Raw genomic sequence first — 17,905 nt, forward strand, 5'->3', positions numbered from 1 at the left:
AAATAAAGGTGTTTGATCTAGAGTTATACTTTCTGATCGTATATTAATTGCTGTTGTAATGAAGTTTACTGCACCAAGAATAGATGATACACCTGCTAAGTGAAGTGAAAAAATAGCTAGGTCTACAGATGCCCCTCCATGTGCGATAGCTCCTGCAAGAGGAGGGTAAACTGTTCATCCTGTACCAGCACCGTTATCTACTATAGAAGATGTAAGAAGAAGGGTTAATGAAGGTGGTAGTAATCAAAAACTTATATTATTTATTCGTGGGAACGCTATATCTGGTGCACCAATTATTAATGGTACAAGTCAATTACCAAATCCACCAATTATAATAGGTATTACTATAAAAAAATTATTACAAATGCGTGGGCTGTAATAATAACATTATAAATTTGGTCATCTCCAATTAGAGATCCTGGTTGACCAAGTTCAGCACGAATAAGTATTCTTATTGATGTTCCTACTATTCCTGCTCACGCTCCAAATAAGAAGTATAAAGTACCAATATCCTTATGGTTTGTTGAGAATAATCATTTTTGCGGTAAGATGGCTGAATTTAAGGTGGTAGACTGTAAATCTACTTATGAGATGTTTCTCTCTTACCATGGGTTAGGCCTTATATTCAATCATGATTCTAGACTGCAATTCTAGAGGTGTAAAATTTACTAAGGCCTAAAAGATTATTCTTTTAATTATAACTTTGAAGGTTATTAGTTTTGTTAACTTAAGTCCTTAGTATAAGGAAATTAAGGTTGATGTTGAGATTAATCCTATTGTTGAAATTATTACTGTTATAGGAAGAATAATTCTTGATTTTTGAGACTTTATTTTTATAGATCATGAATTTTCTGTGTATGACATAATTAGGGCTGAGAATCTAATACGTATATAATAATAAAGTGTAATTGTAGTTAATACAACCATAACGGTCATAATAGTTGTTATGTTATTTTCTATTAATGATTGTATTACAATTCATTTTGGTAGAAATCCAAGGAATGGTGGTAAACCACCTAGGGATAAAAGAGATAAAAATATTATGAATTTAATTTCAGTTTTTATATTTCTTGCTGAATAAATTTGGTTTATAAAAAATATATTTATTTGCTTAAATAATAAGACCATAATTAATCTTAATAGTGAGTAAATAATAAAGTATAGTTCTCAAATGTTTTCTCTAACTGTTAGGGATCTAATTATTCACCCTAAATGTCTAATTGATGAATATGCTAGAAGTTGTCGTAGAGATGTTTGATTTAAACCACCTATTGCCCCAATAATAATTCTTAAAATGATAATTGTTCAAATGAAAGTTCTTAGTTGAATACAATAAGATAATACCATTATTGGGGCAATTTTTTGCCATGTTATTAGTGTTAAACAGTTATTTCATCTTGAAGCTCCTATTACTTCTGGAAATCAGAAATGAAAGGGTGCAGCTCCGATCTTTAATAATAATCTAGATCTAATTATTATTGATGGAATAAATTCTGTTTCTCATCCTATTGGATGCTTTATTTGAATCATCAAAATTGAAAATAATAGTATTGTCGATGCTATTGCTTGGACAGTAAAATATTTAATTGATGATTCATTTATTATTATATTTTTATTTCTTGTTAGGAGCGGAATAAATGAAAGTAAGTTGATCTCAAGTCCTATTCAAATTCCAAATCAGGAGTTTGATGAAATGGACAGGATCGTTCCTATCATTAATGTTGATAGGAAGAGAAGTTTTGTAGAGTTGTTGGTCATTAAAAAGGAGAGGATTGATACCTCTATGAATGGAGTATGAACCCATTAGCTTGTTTAGCTTACCTTTTTACATTAAGGTGTATGATGCACGTTAGTTTTTGATACTAAAGGAGGTAGTTTAATTCTGCCTTATGTAATTTTTAATGAAGGTAATTTTATTTACTTGATTTACCCTATCAAGGTAACCCTTTAATCAGGCACTTCATTTATATTTAATATATAAATTAAAAAATTTTTTTAAAAAATTTGTTTATGTATTATTTTGGTTATTTCTAATTAATTTATCTCGGTTAGGATAATCTAAATATATATTATATATAATAAATAATTTATATTAATATATTACATTTAATTAAATTTAAATACCTATAATGTTATTTTATTATTATTAAATGATTATTTTAATACATTTATTTACCTAGGATTATAGCTACTTATGTTTTTGTTTTAGAATAGGTTATTATATTATAAAGTATATAATAATATGTAAATTAATATTAAATATTATTATAATTGGATATAATAAATATCATTAATATTATTAAATATAAATTATTATATTAATATAATTAATTATATTAATTATAATAATATAATTTAATATATTTTCTGTAATTAGATTATTTAACTATTATATATTTAAGTTAATTTTATATTAATAACATATTACATTAATTTTCATAATTGTATAAAATATATTTATTATATTATTTAATCTTTTTCTATTATTAGTGAAAAGAAAGATTAAATAAGAAAGAATATAATACATTTATCGGTATACATGTTCCATATTAATCTTTATTTATATATAATAGAGAAGTTGTTGTGGTCATTCGAGGGTGCGTTTCTTTTTTTTTGTCATTTTGTGTGTTTTTTCCTTTTTTTCTTTAAATATTTGAATCTTCCATTTTTTCTTAGTTTTTTTCAATTTTTAAATTTATTTTGTTTCCAAAAGTTTTATTCTTGCTTATTTATTTACTTTTTCTTTGTATCATATGTAAGTTTTGTTAAACTAAATGTTCTATTTTGCAGTAATTTGATTTAAATTATCAAGTGATTTTGGATTTAGCAACTGATTTAGTATCGGCATAATTCGTGCCAGCAGCCGCGGTTATACGATTGATACAAGTGAATATTATTGGTTAAAACATTGTTTATATTTTTAGGGTTAAAATATAAATTTGTAAGGTGAAATGTTAAAATTTATTTATAGCTCTTTTTATGAATCTGTGAAATTTAAATAATAAACTAGGATTAGATACCCTATTATTTTAAATGTTAATTATATTTATCAGGGTACTATTAGTTAAGGTCTTTAAACCCAAAGAATATGGCGGTATCTCATTCCATTCAGAGGAACCTACCCCATGATTGATAATACACGATTTACTTTACTTAATTTATTTATTTGTATATCTCCGTTATCATAGAATCTTTTTAGAGTTATAATTTTCAAGATTTATAATTATAAAATATTTCAGGTCAAGGTGCAGCTTATAATTAAGAGGAGGTGGGTTACAATAGATTTTTGTTTATAACGGATTTGATGGTGAAATACTATTAATGAAGGTGGATTTGATAGTAATTTAATTTATTTAATTTAACTGATATTGGCTCTGAGGTGTGTACACATCGCCCGTCGCTCTCATTATTGATTATTCTATTTTATTATTTTAATTTAGCTTCAATTTAGATGAGATAAGTCGTAACATAGTAGAGGTACTGGAAAGTGTATCTAGTAAGAGTTTCAAGATATAACTTATTAGTAAAGTGTTTCAGTTACACTGAAAATTTTTCTGTGCAAATCAGGATATCTTGATTATTAATTTTATTATATTTATTTTTTGTTTATTTAAATATTTAATAAAAATAATGTTGTCAAATTTTGTCTTAGTATATTTTGTGGAATTGATTCTTTAGATTATAGTTTATTAGTAATGTAATTGTTTTATAAATAGTATTTTAAATTTTAAAAAGTAAATTTTATTTATTGTACCTTTTGTATCAGGGTTTATCAAAATTTTAGTATTTACTTTACTTGTCTCGATTTGGGTTGATTTATAAATAATTTATAGTTAATGTATCATAATTATTATTAAATTATTTATGGAAATGAGATGTTAGTCGTTTCCTAAGATATCTAGTTTGTTAAGAAAAAATTTAATTTTTTGACGTTAATTGTTCTTATTTAATTTTTTATATATAAATATTAACTTATTTATTCTTTAAGGGATAAGCTTTGAAGTTAATAACCTATAATTTGTTTTATAAAATATAATAGTAAGCTTTAAACCAGCTATCTCTAAGATTACGTTTTAGTTCATTATTTTTTGATTTTATAATTATTTTAGGTTTTTTATTAAGGTTATTTATTTAATTTTAAAATTTTTGTAATAATGATAGAATTAGTATATTTATTTGTATATAATTTTTACCTTGTGAATTTATTATAAGGAACTAGGCAAAATTGATTTCCGCCTGTTTATCAAAAACATGTCCTCTTGAAAATACTTTGAGGTCTGGCCTGCTCACTGAGCAGATTTTTAAAGAGCCGCGGTATTTTGACCATGCAAAGGTAGCATAATCATTAGTCTCTTAATTAGTGGCTGGAATGAATGGCTTGACGAGAAATCAACTGTCTCTTAATAAATTTTTGAATTTAACTTTTGAGTCAAAAGGCTTAAATTTTTCTTTAGGACGAGAAGACCCTGTAGAGCTTAACATTTATATTTTATATAGTTTTTTGTTTGTCTTTCTATATTTAATCATGATGTTTTGTTGGGGTGACATGAAGAATAAATAAACTCTTCATTATTATATCATTTATTTATGTTTGTTGTTTTGATCCATAATTTATGATCATAAGATTAAGTTACCTTAGGGATAACAGCGTAATTGTTTTTGAGAGCTCATATCGACAAAGCAGATTGCGACCTCGATGTTGGATTAAGAAAAATTTTGGGTGCAGTAGCCCAGTAATTAGGTCTGTTCGACCTTTAAATTCTTACATGATCTGAGTTCAGACCGGCGTGAGCCAGGTCGGTTTCTATCCTAAGATTATTAATTCATATTAGTACGAAAGGACCATATGGTTGAAATATTTTTTATTTTATTGATTAATACTAATTAAATTACTATTTTGACAGATTAATGTGTTGAATTTAGAATTCATTTATGTAGATTTTTTCTACAAATAGTATTGATACTTTATGATTTATTTATGTTTATTTTGAATTTTCTTTTATTAGTTATTTGTGTTTTAATTAGTGATGCTTTTTTAACTTTATTGGAGTGTAAGGTTTTAGGTTACATCCAAATTCGAAAGGGTCCAAATAAAGTAGGTTTTGTAGGAATTCCTCAACCCTTTAGTGATGCTATCAAGTTAATTTGTAAGGAGCAGCCAATTCCTATCATATCTAATTATTTACTTTATTATTTTTCTCCTGTTTTTAATTTAATAATTTCCTTGGCTGTTTGAGTGATTTTCCCTTACTTAACTTATATATATTCTTTTTTTTTATGGGTTTTTGTTTTTTTTATGTTGTACTAGATTAGGTGTTTATACTGTTATAATTGCTGGCTGGTCTTCTAATTCAAATTATTCTGTACTAGGTTCTCTTCGTTCTGTTGCTCAAACAATTTCATATGAAGTTAGTTTGGCTTTAATTTTATTATCTTTAATTATTTTAATTGGTAGTTTTAACATATTTGATTTTATAAATTATCAGCTTTATTGTTGATTTATTATTATTTCTTTTCCTTTAGCTTTAGCTTCTTTTGCTTCTTGTTTAGCTGAAACTAATCGTACTCCTTTTGACTTTGCCGAGGGTGAATCTGAGTTAGTTTCAGGTTTTAATATTGAATACGGTGCAGGTGGGTTCACTTTAATTTTTTTAGCTGAGTATACTAGAATTGTTTTTATAAGAATGTTACTAGCTTTAATTTTTTTAGGTGGTGACTTTTATTCTTTTATTTTTTTTATTAAGCTTGCTGTTATGTCCTTTGGTTTTATTTGAGTTCGAGGGACATTACCACGTTTTCGTTATGATAAGTTAATGTACTTAGCTTGAAAAAGTTTTTTGCCTTTATCTTTAAATTTTTTTATTTTCTTTGTTGGTTTAAAGATTTTATTTATTTCATTTATTTAGTGAAATTTTTTAAGAAAAGTTAATAGAAGAGTTAAACTTCTAGTTTTATGTTTTCAAAACATATGCTTTTCCTAAGCTAATTAACTTATTATTCCTTAATTAGTTTATCTCATGCGTTTGCAACATGAACATTAATTAAGAAGTATGTAAAGTAGATGATTGTTATGATTTGTCCTGTTATAATGTAAGGTTCTTCAACAGGTCGTTTACCAATTCATGTTAATAAGCATACAGCAACTACTATAATTCAGAATAAAATCTGATTAATAGGATAGAATTGAATACCCTGGAATGGTGTTTTATTATAAAATGGTAAAATTATTAAGATTCTAATTGATAAGAATAATGCAATAACACCTAGCTTATTAGGAATTGATCGTAGAATTGCATATGCAAATAAGAAATATCATTCTGGTTGAATATGGACAGGGGTTACTAATGGGTTAGCAGGTACAAAATTATCTGGATCTCCTAGTAGGTAAGGATTAATCAAGCACAGTATAATTAATAATGATGTTATTAATACAAATGTAATAGAGTCCTTGAAAGTAAAGTATGGGTGAAATGGGATTTTTTCAATATCTCCATTTAGGCCTAAAGGGCTATTAGATCCTGTTTGGTGAAGAAAAAATAAATGAATTGCTGCTATTGCAGCAATAATAAACGGTAGTACAAAATGGAATGTGAAGAATCGATTTAATGTTGCATTATCAACAGCAAACCCCCCTCATACTCATTGAACTAAATCTGTTCCTAAATATGGAATTGCTGATAATAAATCAGTAATTACTGTCGCACCTCAGAATGATATTTGACCTCAAGGTAAAACATATCCTATAAATGCAGTTGCTATAACTAACAATAGGATTACTGTACCAATTATTCAGGTGTGTATGTATATATAAGATCCATAGTAAATTCCTCGTCCGACATGTAAATAAATACAAATAAAAAATATAGAAGCTCCATTTGCATGTAAGGTTCGAATAATTCAGCCATTATTTACGTCTCGGCAGATGTGAACTACACTACTAAATGCTATTTCAATATTTGATGTATAATGTATAGCTAAAAATAGTCCAGTTACAATTTGAATTACCAAACATAATCCTAGTAGGGACCCAAAATTCCATCAAAATGAAATATTTGTTGGTGCAGGTAAATCAACTAAAGAGTTATTAATGATTTTAATTAAAGGATGTCTCAATTGTAAGGGTTTATTCATTAGTAAATTATCTTATTTTACGAATAGGCCCCTGGTTAATATTGGTGATTTTAACAACTGCTAATAGTGCTAAAAATAAATAAATAATTATTATTATTGTGATAATGAATGTTGGTCTATTATATAGTTTTTCTAAAGATATTGTTATTTCTTGATAATTGATTGAATTATCAATATTTATAGTTTCAGTATTTTTGAAAAAGTCTATAAATATTGTTATATCTAAAATAATTAATGTTAATACGATAAATATTCATATTGTTAAGGTAATAATTATCGTAATTGATTTAGGCTGAAATATTTCGTTTGATGCAATTCTCGTAATATAAATAAATAGAACTAATATACCACCAAGAAACGTTAAAAATAAAATATATGATAATCAATATCTTTCCATTATTGTTCCTGTTATTAGTCCAACTAGAAAAGTTTGAAGGATAATGAAAATTATTATTGATATTGGGTGTCTTAATTTAATAAAATTAATATTTATTACGTTAGATAGCGATATAATTATTATTTTGATCATTTCAGGGGTTAGTTTTATTAAAAATATCGGTTTTGGGGACCGATGATGAAAAAGCTTTTTCACCTCTGAAGTTTTAAAAGTGGGGGTGGAACTTATTTCTGGTTTACAAGACCGGCGTTTTTTTTTAAATATTAAAACTAATGTTTATATTCTCTGTCTTTACTTCTTTATTGATTTATTTTGCTGGTGTTTATGTTTTTTCTTCTAAACGTAAGCATTTATTAATGGTTCTTTTGAGATTAGAATATATTGTTCTTTCTTTATTTATATTGGTTATTGTTTTTCTTATTGAGTTTCATTATGATTATTTTTTTCCTGTTATTTTTTTGGTTTTTTCTGTTTGTGAAGGTGTTTTAGGTCTTTCTATTTTAGTTTCAATAATTCGTTCTCATGGAAATGATTTTTTTAATTCTTTTGTTTTATCTTTATGTTAAAGTATTTATTTATAACTATTTTTTTGATCCCTCTTTGTTTGGTTAATAATTGTTGATGGTTGGTTCATTCTTTAATGTTTCTATCTAGTTTTGTTTTTATGATTTGTTTTTATTCATATGCAGATTTAAATATGATTAGATATTATTTTGGTATTGATTATTTTTCTTTTAGTTTGATTTTGCTTAGTTTTTGAATTTGTTCTTTAATAATTACTGCTAGAGGTTCAGTTTATTTAAGTTCTTATCATTCTAAATTTTTTGTCTTTATAGTCTTAATTTTAATGATTATGCTTTATTGTTCATTTGCTAGATTGAGTCTTCTTTCTTTCTATATTTTTTTTGAGGCTAGATTGGTTCCTACTTTACTTTTAATTTTAGGTTGAGGTTATCAACCTGAACGTTTACAGGCTGGTGTTTATTTAATTTTTTATACTCTGGTTGCTAGATTGCCTTTATTGTTAGTGGTATTTAGGGTTTATGATTTTTCTAATACTTTGTATTTTCCTTTATTGGTTGATTTTGGTACTTATTATTTTATATTTTATGTGTTTATAATTCTTGCTTTTTTAGTTAAGATGCCGATATTTTTGGTACATTTATGGCTTCCTAAGGCTCATGTTGAGGCCCCTATTTCAGGTAGAATGATTCTTGCTGGTGTTTTAATAAAGTTAGGTGGTTACGGTATTTTCCATGTTATGAAGGTTATTTCTTATTTGGGTGTAAAGTTTAATTATTTTTAATTGTCTTTAGGTTTATCTGGTGGGGTCATTGATAGATTTATTTGTTTTCGTCAGGTTGATTTAAAGTCTGTAATTGCATATTCTTCTGTTGCTCATATAAGAATGGTTATTGGAGGATTAATAACTATGAATTGATGAGGTTGTATAGGTTCTCTTTCTTTAATGGTTGGTCATGGTTTGTGTTCTTCTGGTTTATTTTGTTTATCTAATATTATTTATGAGCGTTTAGGTAGATGAAGATTATTAATTAACAAGGGTATAATTAATTTGATACCAAGAATGGCTTTATGATGACTCCTTTTGAGATAATCTAATATAGCTGCTCCTCCTTCTTTGAATTTGGTTGGTGAGCTTAGATTATTAAATAGAATTATGTCTTGATCTTCTTTTAGATTTTTTGCTTTAATTTTTTTGTCTTTTTTTAGAGCTGTTTATACTTTATATATGTATTCTTATTCTCAGCATGGTAATTATTATTCTGGTGTTTATACTTGTTCTCTTGGTTATTTTCGTGAATATCATCTTTTACTTTTACATTGATTGCCTTTAAATATTCTTTGTTTAAAGGGAGAGTATTTTTTTGTTTAGTTTGCTTAAGTATTTTAATTAAAAATATTGTTTTGTGGAATCAATGATATGAATTTTTCATCTTAGGCCGTGAATTTGTTTTCTATTTGTTCTTTGAGTTTTTTTCTTTATTTTTTTCTAGAACTATAATTTTTATTTTAGGTATTTATTATTTAATAATTGATTATAGAGTTTTTGTTGAATGAGAACTTTTTAATTTAAATGGTTCTGTGGTTGTTATGACTTTAATTTTGGATTCAATGTCTCTTATTTTTATGTCTTTTGTTATGTATATTTCTTCTTTAGTTATTTTTTATAGAGAGGATTATATATCGGGAGAAAAGAATATAAATCGTTTTATTATTATTGTTTTAATATTTATTCTTTCTATAGGTTTTTTAATTATTAGTCCTAATTTGATTAGAATTTTATTAGGGTGAGATGGTTTAGGTTTAGTTTCTTATTGTTTAGTTATTTATTATCAAAATGTGAAATCTTATAGTGCGGGAATGTTAACTGCACTTTCTAATTGTATTGGTGATGTTGCTATTTTAATTTCTATTGCTTGAATATTGAATTTTGGTGGTTGAAATTATATTTATTATTATGATTTTATTTCTAGTTCTTTTGAAATAAAGCTTATTACTATATTAATTGGTTTAGCAGCTATAACTAAGAGAGCTCAAATTCCCTTTTCTTCTTGACTTCCTGCTGCTATAGCTGCTCCTACCCCTGTTTCTGCTTTGGTTCATTCTTCTACTCTTGTTACTGCTGTGGTTTATTTATTAATTCGTTTCAGACCAATATTGGATACTTATAATTGTGGTTGATTTTTACTTTTAATTGGTTGTATAACTATATTTATGGCTGGTTTGGGAGCAAATTTTGAATTTGATTTGAAGAAAATTATTGCTCTTTCTACTTTAAGACAACTTGGTTTAATAATAAGAATTTTGGCTATGGGTTACCCAAAACTTTCATTTTTTCATTTATTAGCTTATGCTTTATTTAAGGCTTTATTGTTTATGTGTGCAGGTTCAATAATTCATAATTTAAAGGATTCTCAGGATATTCGTTTTATAGGTTCAATTGTTAATTTTATACCTTTAACTTCAGTTTGTTTTAATGTTTCTAGTTTGTCTTTGTGTGGTATACCACTTTTAGCAGGTTTTTATTCAAAGGATTTAATTCTTGAAATGGTTTGTTTAAGATGAATTAATTGTTTGATTTTTTTCTTTATTTCTTTTCTACTGGTTTAACTGCTTCTTATTCTTTTCGTCTTTTTTATTATTCAATATCTGGTGATAATAATTTTTATTCTAGATTTTCTTTTGATGATAAGGGTTATTATATTTCGTTTGGTATAATTGGTGTATTGTTTGTTGCTGTTTTTGGTGGTAGTCTTTTGTCTTGGTTAATTTTTCCTGTTCCTTATGTGATTGCCTTGCCCTATTATTTAAAGTTTTTAACTATTACTGTAGTTGTTTTGGGTGCTTATTTGGGTTATCTTATTTCTAATTTTGATTTTTCTCAAAATTTATTTACTTTAAGTATACTTTCTTTTGTCAGATTTGCTGGTTCTATGTGGTTTATACCTTTCATTTCAACTAAGTTTATTAGATATGTTCCTTTAAAATTAGGTTATTATTCATCTAAATCATTTGATTATGGTTGAGGTGAGTTATTTGGTGGCCAAGGTTTGTATAGACTATTTATTTATTTAATTAGTTATATACAAGGTTGATATGATTCTAATTTTAAGATTTATCTTTTAACTTTTATTTTTTGAATATTTATTTTGGTGGTGTTATTTTTCGTTTACTTAAATAGCTTATAATTAGAGCGTGACACTGAAGATGTTAAGGAAGTATTTTTACTTTTAGGTATTTATAAATATATATATATATATATATATATATATATATATATATATATATATATATTATTTTTACAGTGAAAATGTAATGTTTTATTTAAACTATATAAATTTAGAAATGTTAACGGAGTTTAACCGCCAGTATAAAAAGTTAGCAGCTTTCATATTGGCTTTACATTTCCTTAATTGGAACTCTATAGTTCAATTATATTATTAACAGTAATACGCCTCTTTTTGGCTTCAATTAATAAGAATAAGGGTATTTTATTTAACAACCTTCCAGGTCGAAACTGACTGCAATATTTCGCTTCTTATTCTATTTAAGGTTGATTGATTATATCAATACTTTTTGAATGCAACCCAAATGTTATAGTTAACTACAACCCTTTATTCTGCTCATTGTAAGGCTCCTTGATTTTATTCATGGTATAGTCCACCTAGTAATACTATAATAAAAAATATTGTTGATACTGTTCAGATTATAATGTCTGATAATGAGCAGAAATAACTAAAGGCAATTTTTTTCTGAACCATAGATTAACATGCTTTAATCTCAGTTGTTCTTGTGCATTAGTTGCATTGCTTCAGTGACTAGACCTATTTGCAGTGATGTCAAAGCATTTTAGTAAGAGTGCCCAATTGTTTCAAAGCACCAGGGAAGAAATGATGGATGATTTATTTGCTGTAATCTGAAAAGAATAAAGCCGCATAGATTTTTTGTGTATTGCAGCTGTGTTAGTGAATGAAAAAATTGTGTGTTGATTTAAATTGGATATGTATTTGTCATCAACAGAGAGCATTCAAAAGCTAATAGAAATATTGATATAGCTGAGTGAATGGTTTGTGATGGTTGTCATGCTATAACTGATAATATTATGAATGAGTTGAATCTTACCTATGGTTCAGCATCTGCAGTTGTCCATGAATCTCTAAACTATTGTTAAGACTACACCCATTGGGCACCTCATCATCTGACAGCTAAACACAAACAGAAAAGTCAGACCATTTAAGATGTTTGAAAGGAGGAGAAAATTTTCTGAGTTGCATAATAACCAGTGATGCGAAGAGGATCCATCACTATGAACACAGAGTAAGTAGTGCAGCATGGTGTGAAAACATTCATCTTGACTGACAGCAAAACACAACAAGCAGCTGCAGGAAAGTTGAGATACGAAAAGTCCACTGCTGATTTATTGCATTCCCAACCCAAAATCAAAACAAAGAGGAGAGCCAAGCTTTCAAAAGATTTGATTTTTGCTTCAGTATAATGCCTGCCCTCATACAGTTGGCAAAACAATCCACTGCATTCAAAATCTTGATGTACAGCTACTGGAAAACTAGCTCAAGTCATTTTCACCATTTTAGTTCAATGAAGGAACACCTGGGTAAAGTCAAGTTCTCATCAAGTTATGAGGCTGAGGTTGTGCACAATAACACCAGCTTCTTCCAGGACAGAAATGGGAAGGTTGTCAACAAATGGATGATGTGGATATCTGTTGAGGAGGGGCATTATGTAGAGAAATAATGTTACTTGAAGTCTTGTTCTCACAACAAAAAGTTTCTTTGTAAAAACTTGCATTTACTTTTTTCACCTGTCCTGACATGTAAAGTGATGGCAGTAAGCAAAAAATATGAAAACTGAAACCTGTTGCCTACTACCAACAGCTCTTGTGACACTCGTTTCAAAGCGCTGATATAATTCTGGTTTTTTCTCAGTTTCATTCTATTTTAATTGTAGTTACATATTCCATGAAAAGTTGAGTCATTGATTTGGTTGTGGGTATAGGAAGATGTGGTTGTGGCATTTCTAAGAGTGTTTGAAATATACATGCAGTGATTTGGAGGAGCCGCACATCTGCCGTAGTATGGGAGAAGCAGAGTCTCTGCATGACAAACCTGACACCTGACACCTGACACCTGAAAGATAATTCACTTTTGAAACTGGTAAAGTCAGCTAACTTAATGACTTTACATTGTCTAACGCTCATATATAAAACTTAAAGAGTTTAGTGCACAAAATGTGCATTTGTTCATGCTGCACCTTTTACCAAAAAAGTAAAAGCACTGTTTATGGAATGGCCTGGTTTGAACGCAACTGTGTATTTACACTATCTTAGAAATTGATCACCAACCACTTATCGTACTAGAAATATGTGGAAAATGTCAGTCCATAAGTATAGTAAGTATTTGCTAACACTTAGTTAACACACTTGATTATAACTTGTTTGCTGATACTTGTAACCTGAGACAATATAATAGATAAACTGCATGCCAGACATTAAAGGCAGGAATTGGAGAGAGTAAAAACAAATATATTCCACACTTCAATTCTTCAGTGACTGTTTTTAACATGAGATTGGTTGCATCACCACACAGCAACCCACCCCCTTTCCCCTTCCTCCATTCCTCATACACTGGATCTCCTGGTATTGAGGGTTATTTGTGGCGTCCAATTCTACCAGCTTTAGGACATGTTGGAGGTAGTGCAGGAGCTGGTTGAATCTACTATGGTGACAGATCCAGGTGTGTTGATGGTGTAGTCTCACCAGCGACCACATTAGGCAATGATGACATTGGGTGACAGCAGGAGACCAGCCCGAAGCTCTATCATCTTGAAGCAGGTAGGCTGATTTAATATGTTCTAAGGACACCACAGACAGTTTTCCATTCACTATATCTTTACAGTGAGTTCATTCCTTGTTAATACAGGATAGAGACCCCTGTATGGTGTTTGCAAATGTGCATTGATAGAGTCTGTATGCAACATGACATGAGAACACATCCGCAGATCCTCGTATATGAAGATGTGTAGGACCATATGTTGGAATGCTAACAACAGATGAAATTTGAAGACATCCTTGGTCACAAGTAATGGTACTGGTACATCTGATATGGGGAGATCCATGTTGTTTTCTGTCTCACTTTGTCTGCTGAAATGTCTACAATAGGTACTGCTTCCACCTAGCAGGAACCTATAATGGCCAGTTGGTGAAAATAATATATTTAAAGTATTGTACTGGAGTGGGAGGTCCCACCAAGAGGATATGGGTGTGTGCAAAACACTGTTTATGAAAATGGTGCTGAAACAGTTTTTACCCACAATCTGCAGTCAGATTTAACATATGGCCATAAATATCTGTTGGTCACCATGTGGATTGTGCAGTTAACCCCAGAATGAGAGTGCCTGTTGACTGAGTCAGAAACTTGTTTTCTAAAAACCTGTGGAAAGAAAAGGTAAACACAATTTTTGGAAGTTCACCCTGGACTAGGATTTGGGATTTGCCCATTGTAAGTCTTTTTATGTGTAGTCCAGTATTTTGACTCTTTATGAGCTATTGTAATTCCATGGTAGTGACATGCGCCATTGCCAGCTGCTTGTAGTCAATGTTTGCAGAAGCAACTTACTTCAGGAAAAACAGTAAGCCACTGCATTATAACCCCCTCTTACATGGAGAATGTCAGTAGTTGCGTTGGGTTGGGTTGTTTGGGGAAGGAGACCAGACAGCAAGGTCATCGGATTACCGAAGGATGGGGAAGGAAGTCGGCCGTGCCCTTTCAAAGGAACCATCCCGGCATTTGCCTGGAGCGATTTAGGGAAATCACGGAAAGCCTAAATCAGGATGGCCGGACGCGGGATTGAACCCGCCACCTCACTCGGTAATGTCAGTAGTACATTGACTAATGAATAACTCTGGTGGAATTGTCTTGATGGAAAGGATTCACTTGTCATTATGGAAGGAAAAGAAATAGGTTTACAATCAGCGAAAACTGTAAAGGGACATGCCTCTACATGCAGCCTAAAGTGTCTAATGGCTTCATACACACCTAACAGCTCCCAGTTGTAGGTACTCCACTTAGTTTGCAACTCTCAATTTCTGGGGAAAGAAATGAAGCAGTTGCTGTGTACCTCTTGTTTGCTGGTAAAGTGCCATCCCTATGCTGCGTGTCTAGTGTTCCCCTTGATGCAGAAGGAATGGAGTCCACTAAGAGGACAGGATCCTGTAAACTTAATTTTACCATGTCGCATGCCAGTAACTTTTCAGAGTCGAGGTGATGGGGCACCGTCCTTTTGAATTTAGTCATGACTCTGCGGCAGTGAGGGCCCCATGTGAGGCTACTGTGCAAGATGGCATATAGAAGTTTGCCACACTTAGAAAACAGCATAGCTGTTGTAAGGTATATGAAAGTGATACAGAGTTAATCATGTCAACTTTATGCTGTAAATGTGTAATACCAGAACGGGTAACCAATTCCACTTTCATCTGCTGAAGAGCACATGTGTGTGTTTATCTTCAAGCCATACTTTGAAAGCCTCATGTTTCTGATGGAAATTTTGATAACACTTGCACATCATACAAATATGCAAAACAGAAGGGCATACTGCATAGCATTTCATGAATGCAGTTCTCACGTCTGGGCAGCTTCTTGAGGCTGAATGACATGCAAACATACTCAAATAGTCTGAACGGTATGATGATGGCTCTTTTTGGGATCTGTACAAGTGCCGTGGGAATTTGGTGGAAAGGCTTCTTGAAATCAATCGTGCTAATTACCTGTGCACCTTTAGATGAGAGAGGAGGTCTCTGTCTGTCTCCAATCTCGAGAAAACATAATTTATGTAGCACAATTATTTCTGACTGCACGCACTTGGGAATGAAGTACTCATAACATACCCCATATCTCCTAAACCGTTCGAGATATCGATACGAGATTTTGGCAAGTGATAGCATGGAAAGAGGAGAGTATGTTGCTATGGATAACATAGGGAACTTTCTTATCTACTTCTCTGGCTGTCAATCAAACCATTTATTTGGAAGTTATAAGATGGTGGCGCAGCACTTTCCATAAAAAAAGAAATACCTGATTTGTGGCAGACAGGATTAGATTAGATTAGATTTACTTTCATTCCAATCAATCCATAGTGAGGAGGGACTCCAGGATGCAGAACATGTCAGAAAAAACAATAATACATGATAAATATTTACAACTGAAGTAAATAAGCTAATGTATCTTCCATAGGTCACAAGTGGAAAGATTGTTATTTTTTGAATGAACAGTATGTGAATGAATCATTTTATAAACACTCATTTACTAAGACTGCATTAATTCACTGAATTTAAAATTAAGAAAAATGTTTTTTTTATTTATAAGGTAATAAACGTATAATAGAACTACTATAATGCTTATTTACTATGAACACATTACTGCACTGGAATGGTGCAGAAGTTAGATTGTACCACAAATCAGTTGGTTCTACTGAGAAATTTATCAATGGAGTAGAAGGAGTTGGCCACCAATAAATCCTTTAGGCTTCTCTTAAATTGAATTTAATTGGTTGTTAAGTGTTTTATGGCTGCTGGAAAGTTATTGAAAATGTTTGTTCCTGAATAATGCACACCTTTTTGTACAAGAGTAAGTGACTTGAAATGGAGGGTGAAGCTTTGACAATGCCAGCCACTCGTGCTGGCGAAACGTCTGAAAAATCATTAGATGAACGTCGGCCGAAGAACCCGAGACAGAAGCCAATAGGCAGTTTGTCAACAAGTGGCCACGAAAGCCTTAACAATTTTGTATTTTCAGTAACAGTTATAAAATGTTTATTATAAAGTTCTTCAACACTATACACATGTCACCAATGTACCATTTACTCTTAATGCTATTTGTCCCTCTTAATGTCTGGTTATACCAGTCTCCTCCTTCACTGTATCCCATATTGTCTTTATTTTGTTATCTGATATGACTATCTTTTCCTTGTAATATATTTGCTTTGATGTCCGTATTACAGTCTTTAATGTTTTGCAGTATTTCTTGTAATGTGCTTTAGCATCAACATCAGAACTGTTTCGGATTGACATATACAGTTTTCTTTTTGTTTTACAGATACCTCTATTCCTTGAGTAATCCATGGCTTCTTTGTAGACTTTGGTCTAACCTTGGTTAGTTTTGGGGGAAAACAGTGTTCAGATAAGGTAAGCACTTTCTTAGCAAAAGGAGACCGCTTTTTCTTCCATGACAATGCAACTGCATACACAGCCATCTCTGTTAGTTTTTGGCTAAAAATGTTACGGTTCCACTGTCCCATGCACCGTACTCGCGTGTCCTAGCTCTGTGCAACTTTTTATTTCCAAATATGAAAAGTGGCATGAAAGAACAACAATTCGACAACATTGAAGAAGTCAAGAAAAACGAAGGAGAAGCCGTCAGCAAGTTCTGAAGATGACCAGAAAAAATGTTTCAAACAGTGGAAGCACCAGTGGGACAAATGTATTAGTTATAATGGATAGTATTTTGAAGGAAATAAGATTGTTTTCTAAACAATTTGAAAATGTATAGTTTTTAAAAAATAATTCCGTTTTTTTGGTACTCCCTCAAACAGTCCCTCATATCACACATCGAAAACTCCCTTCCTGTCTCTAAGTGTGGATGCACAGTCAACTCCGTTGAGACCTCATCAGACTTCTACATAATTGCACTATGAGGTCGATAGTGGAGTGATGCTTTTGGAACTGCGCTTGGTAGTTTGGTATGATGTTGTATAAAATGTTTCCCGGCTGCATCAAGTGGTTAACATGCCAGGAGCTTTCGAGCAAGCACTCCCTGGCATTTATCAGTTGCAGTGATTGCTGAT

Source organism: Schistocerca nitens, chromosome 8 (assembly GCF_023898315.1).
Source record: "Schistocerca nitens isolate TAMUIC-IGC-003100 chromosome 8, iqSchNite1.1, whole genome shotgun sequence".
NCBI lineage: Eukaryota > Metazoa > Arthropoda > Insecta > Orthoptera > Acrididae > Schistocerca > Schistocerca nitens.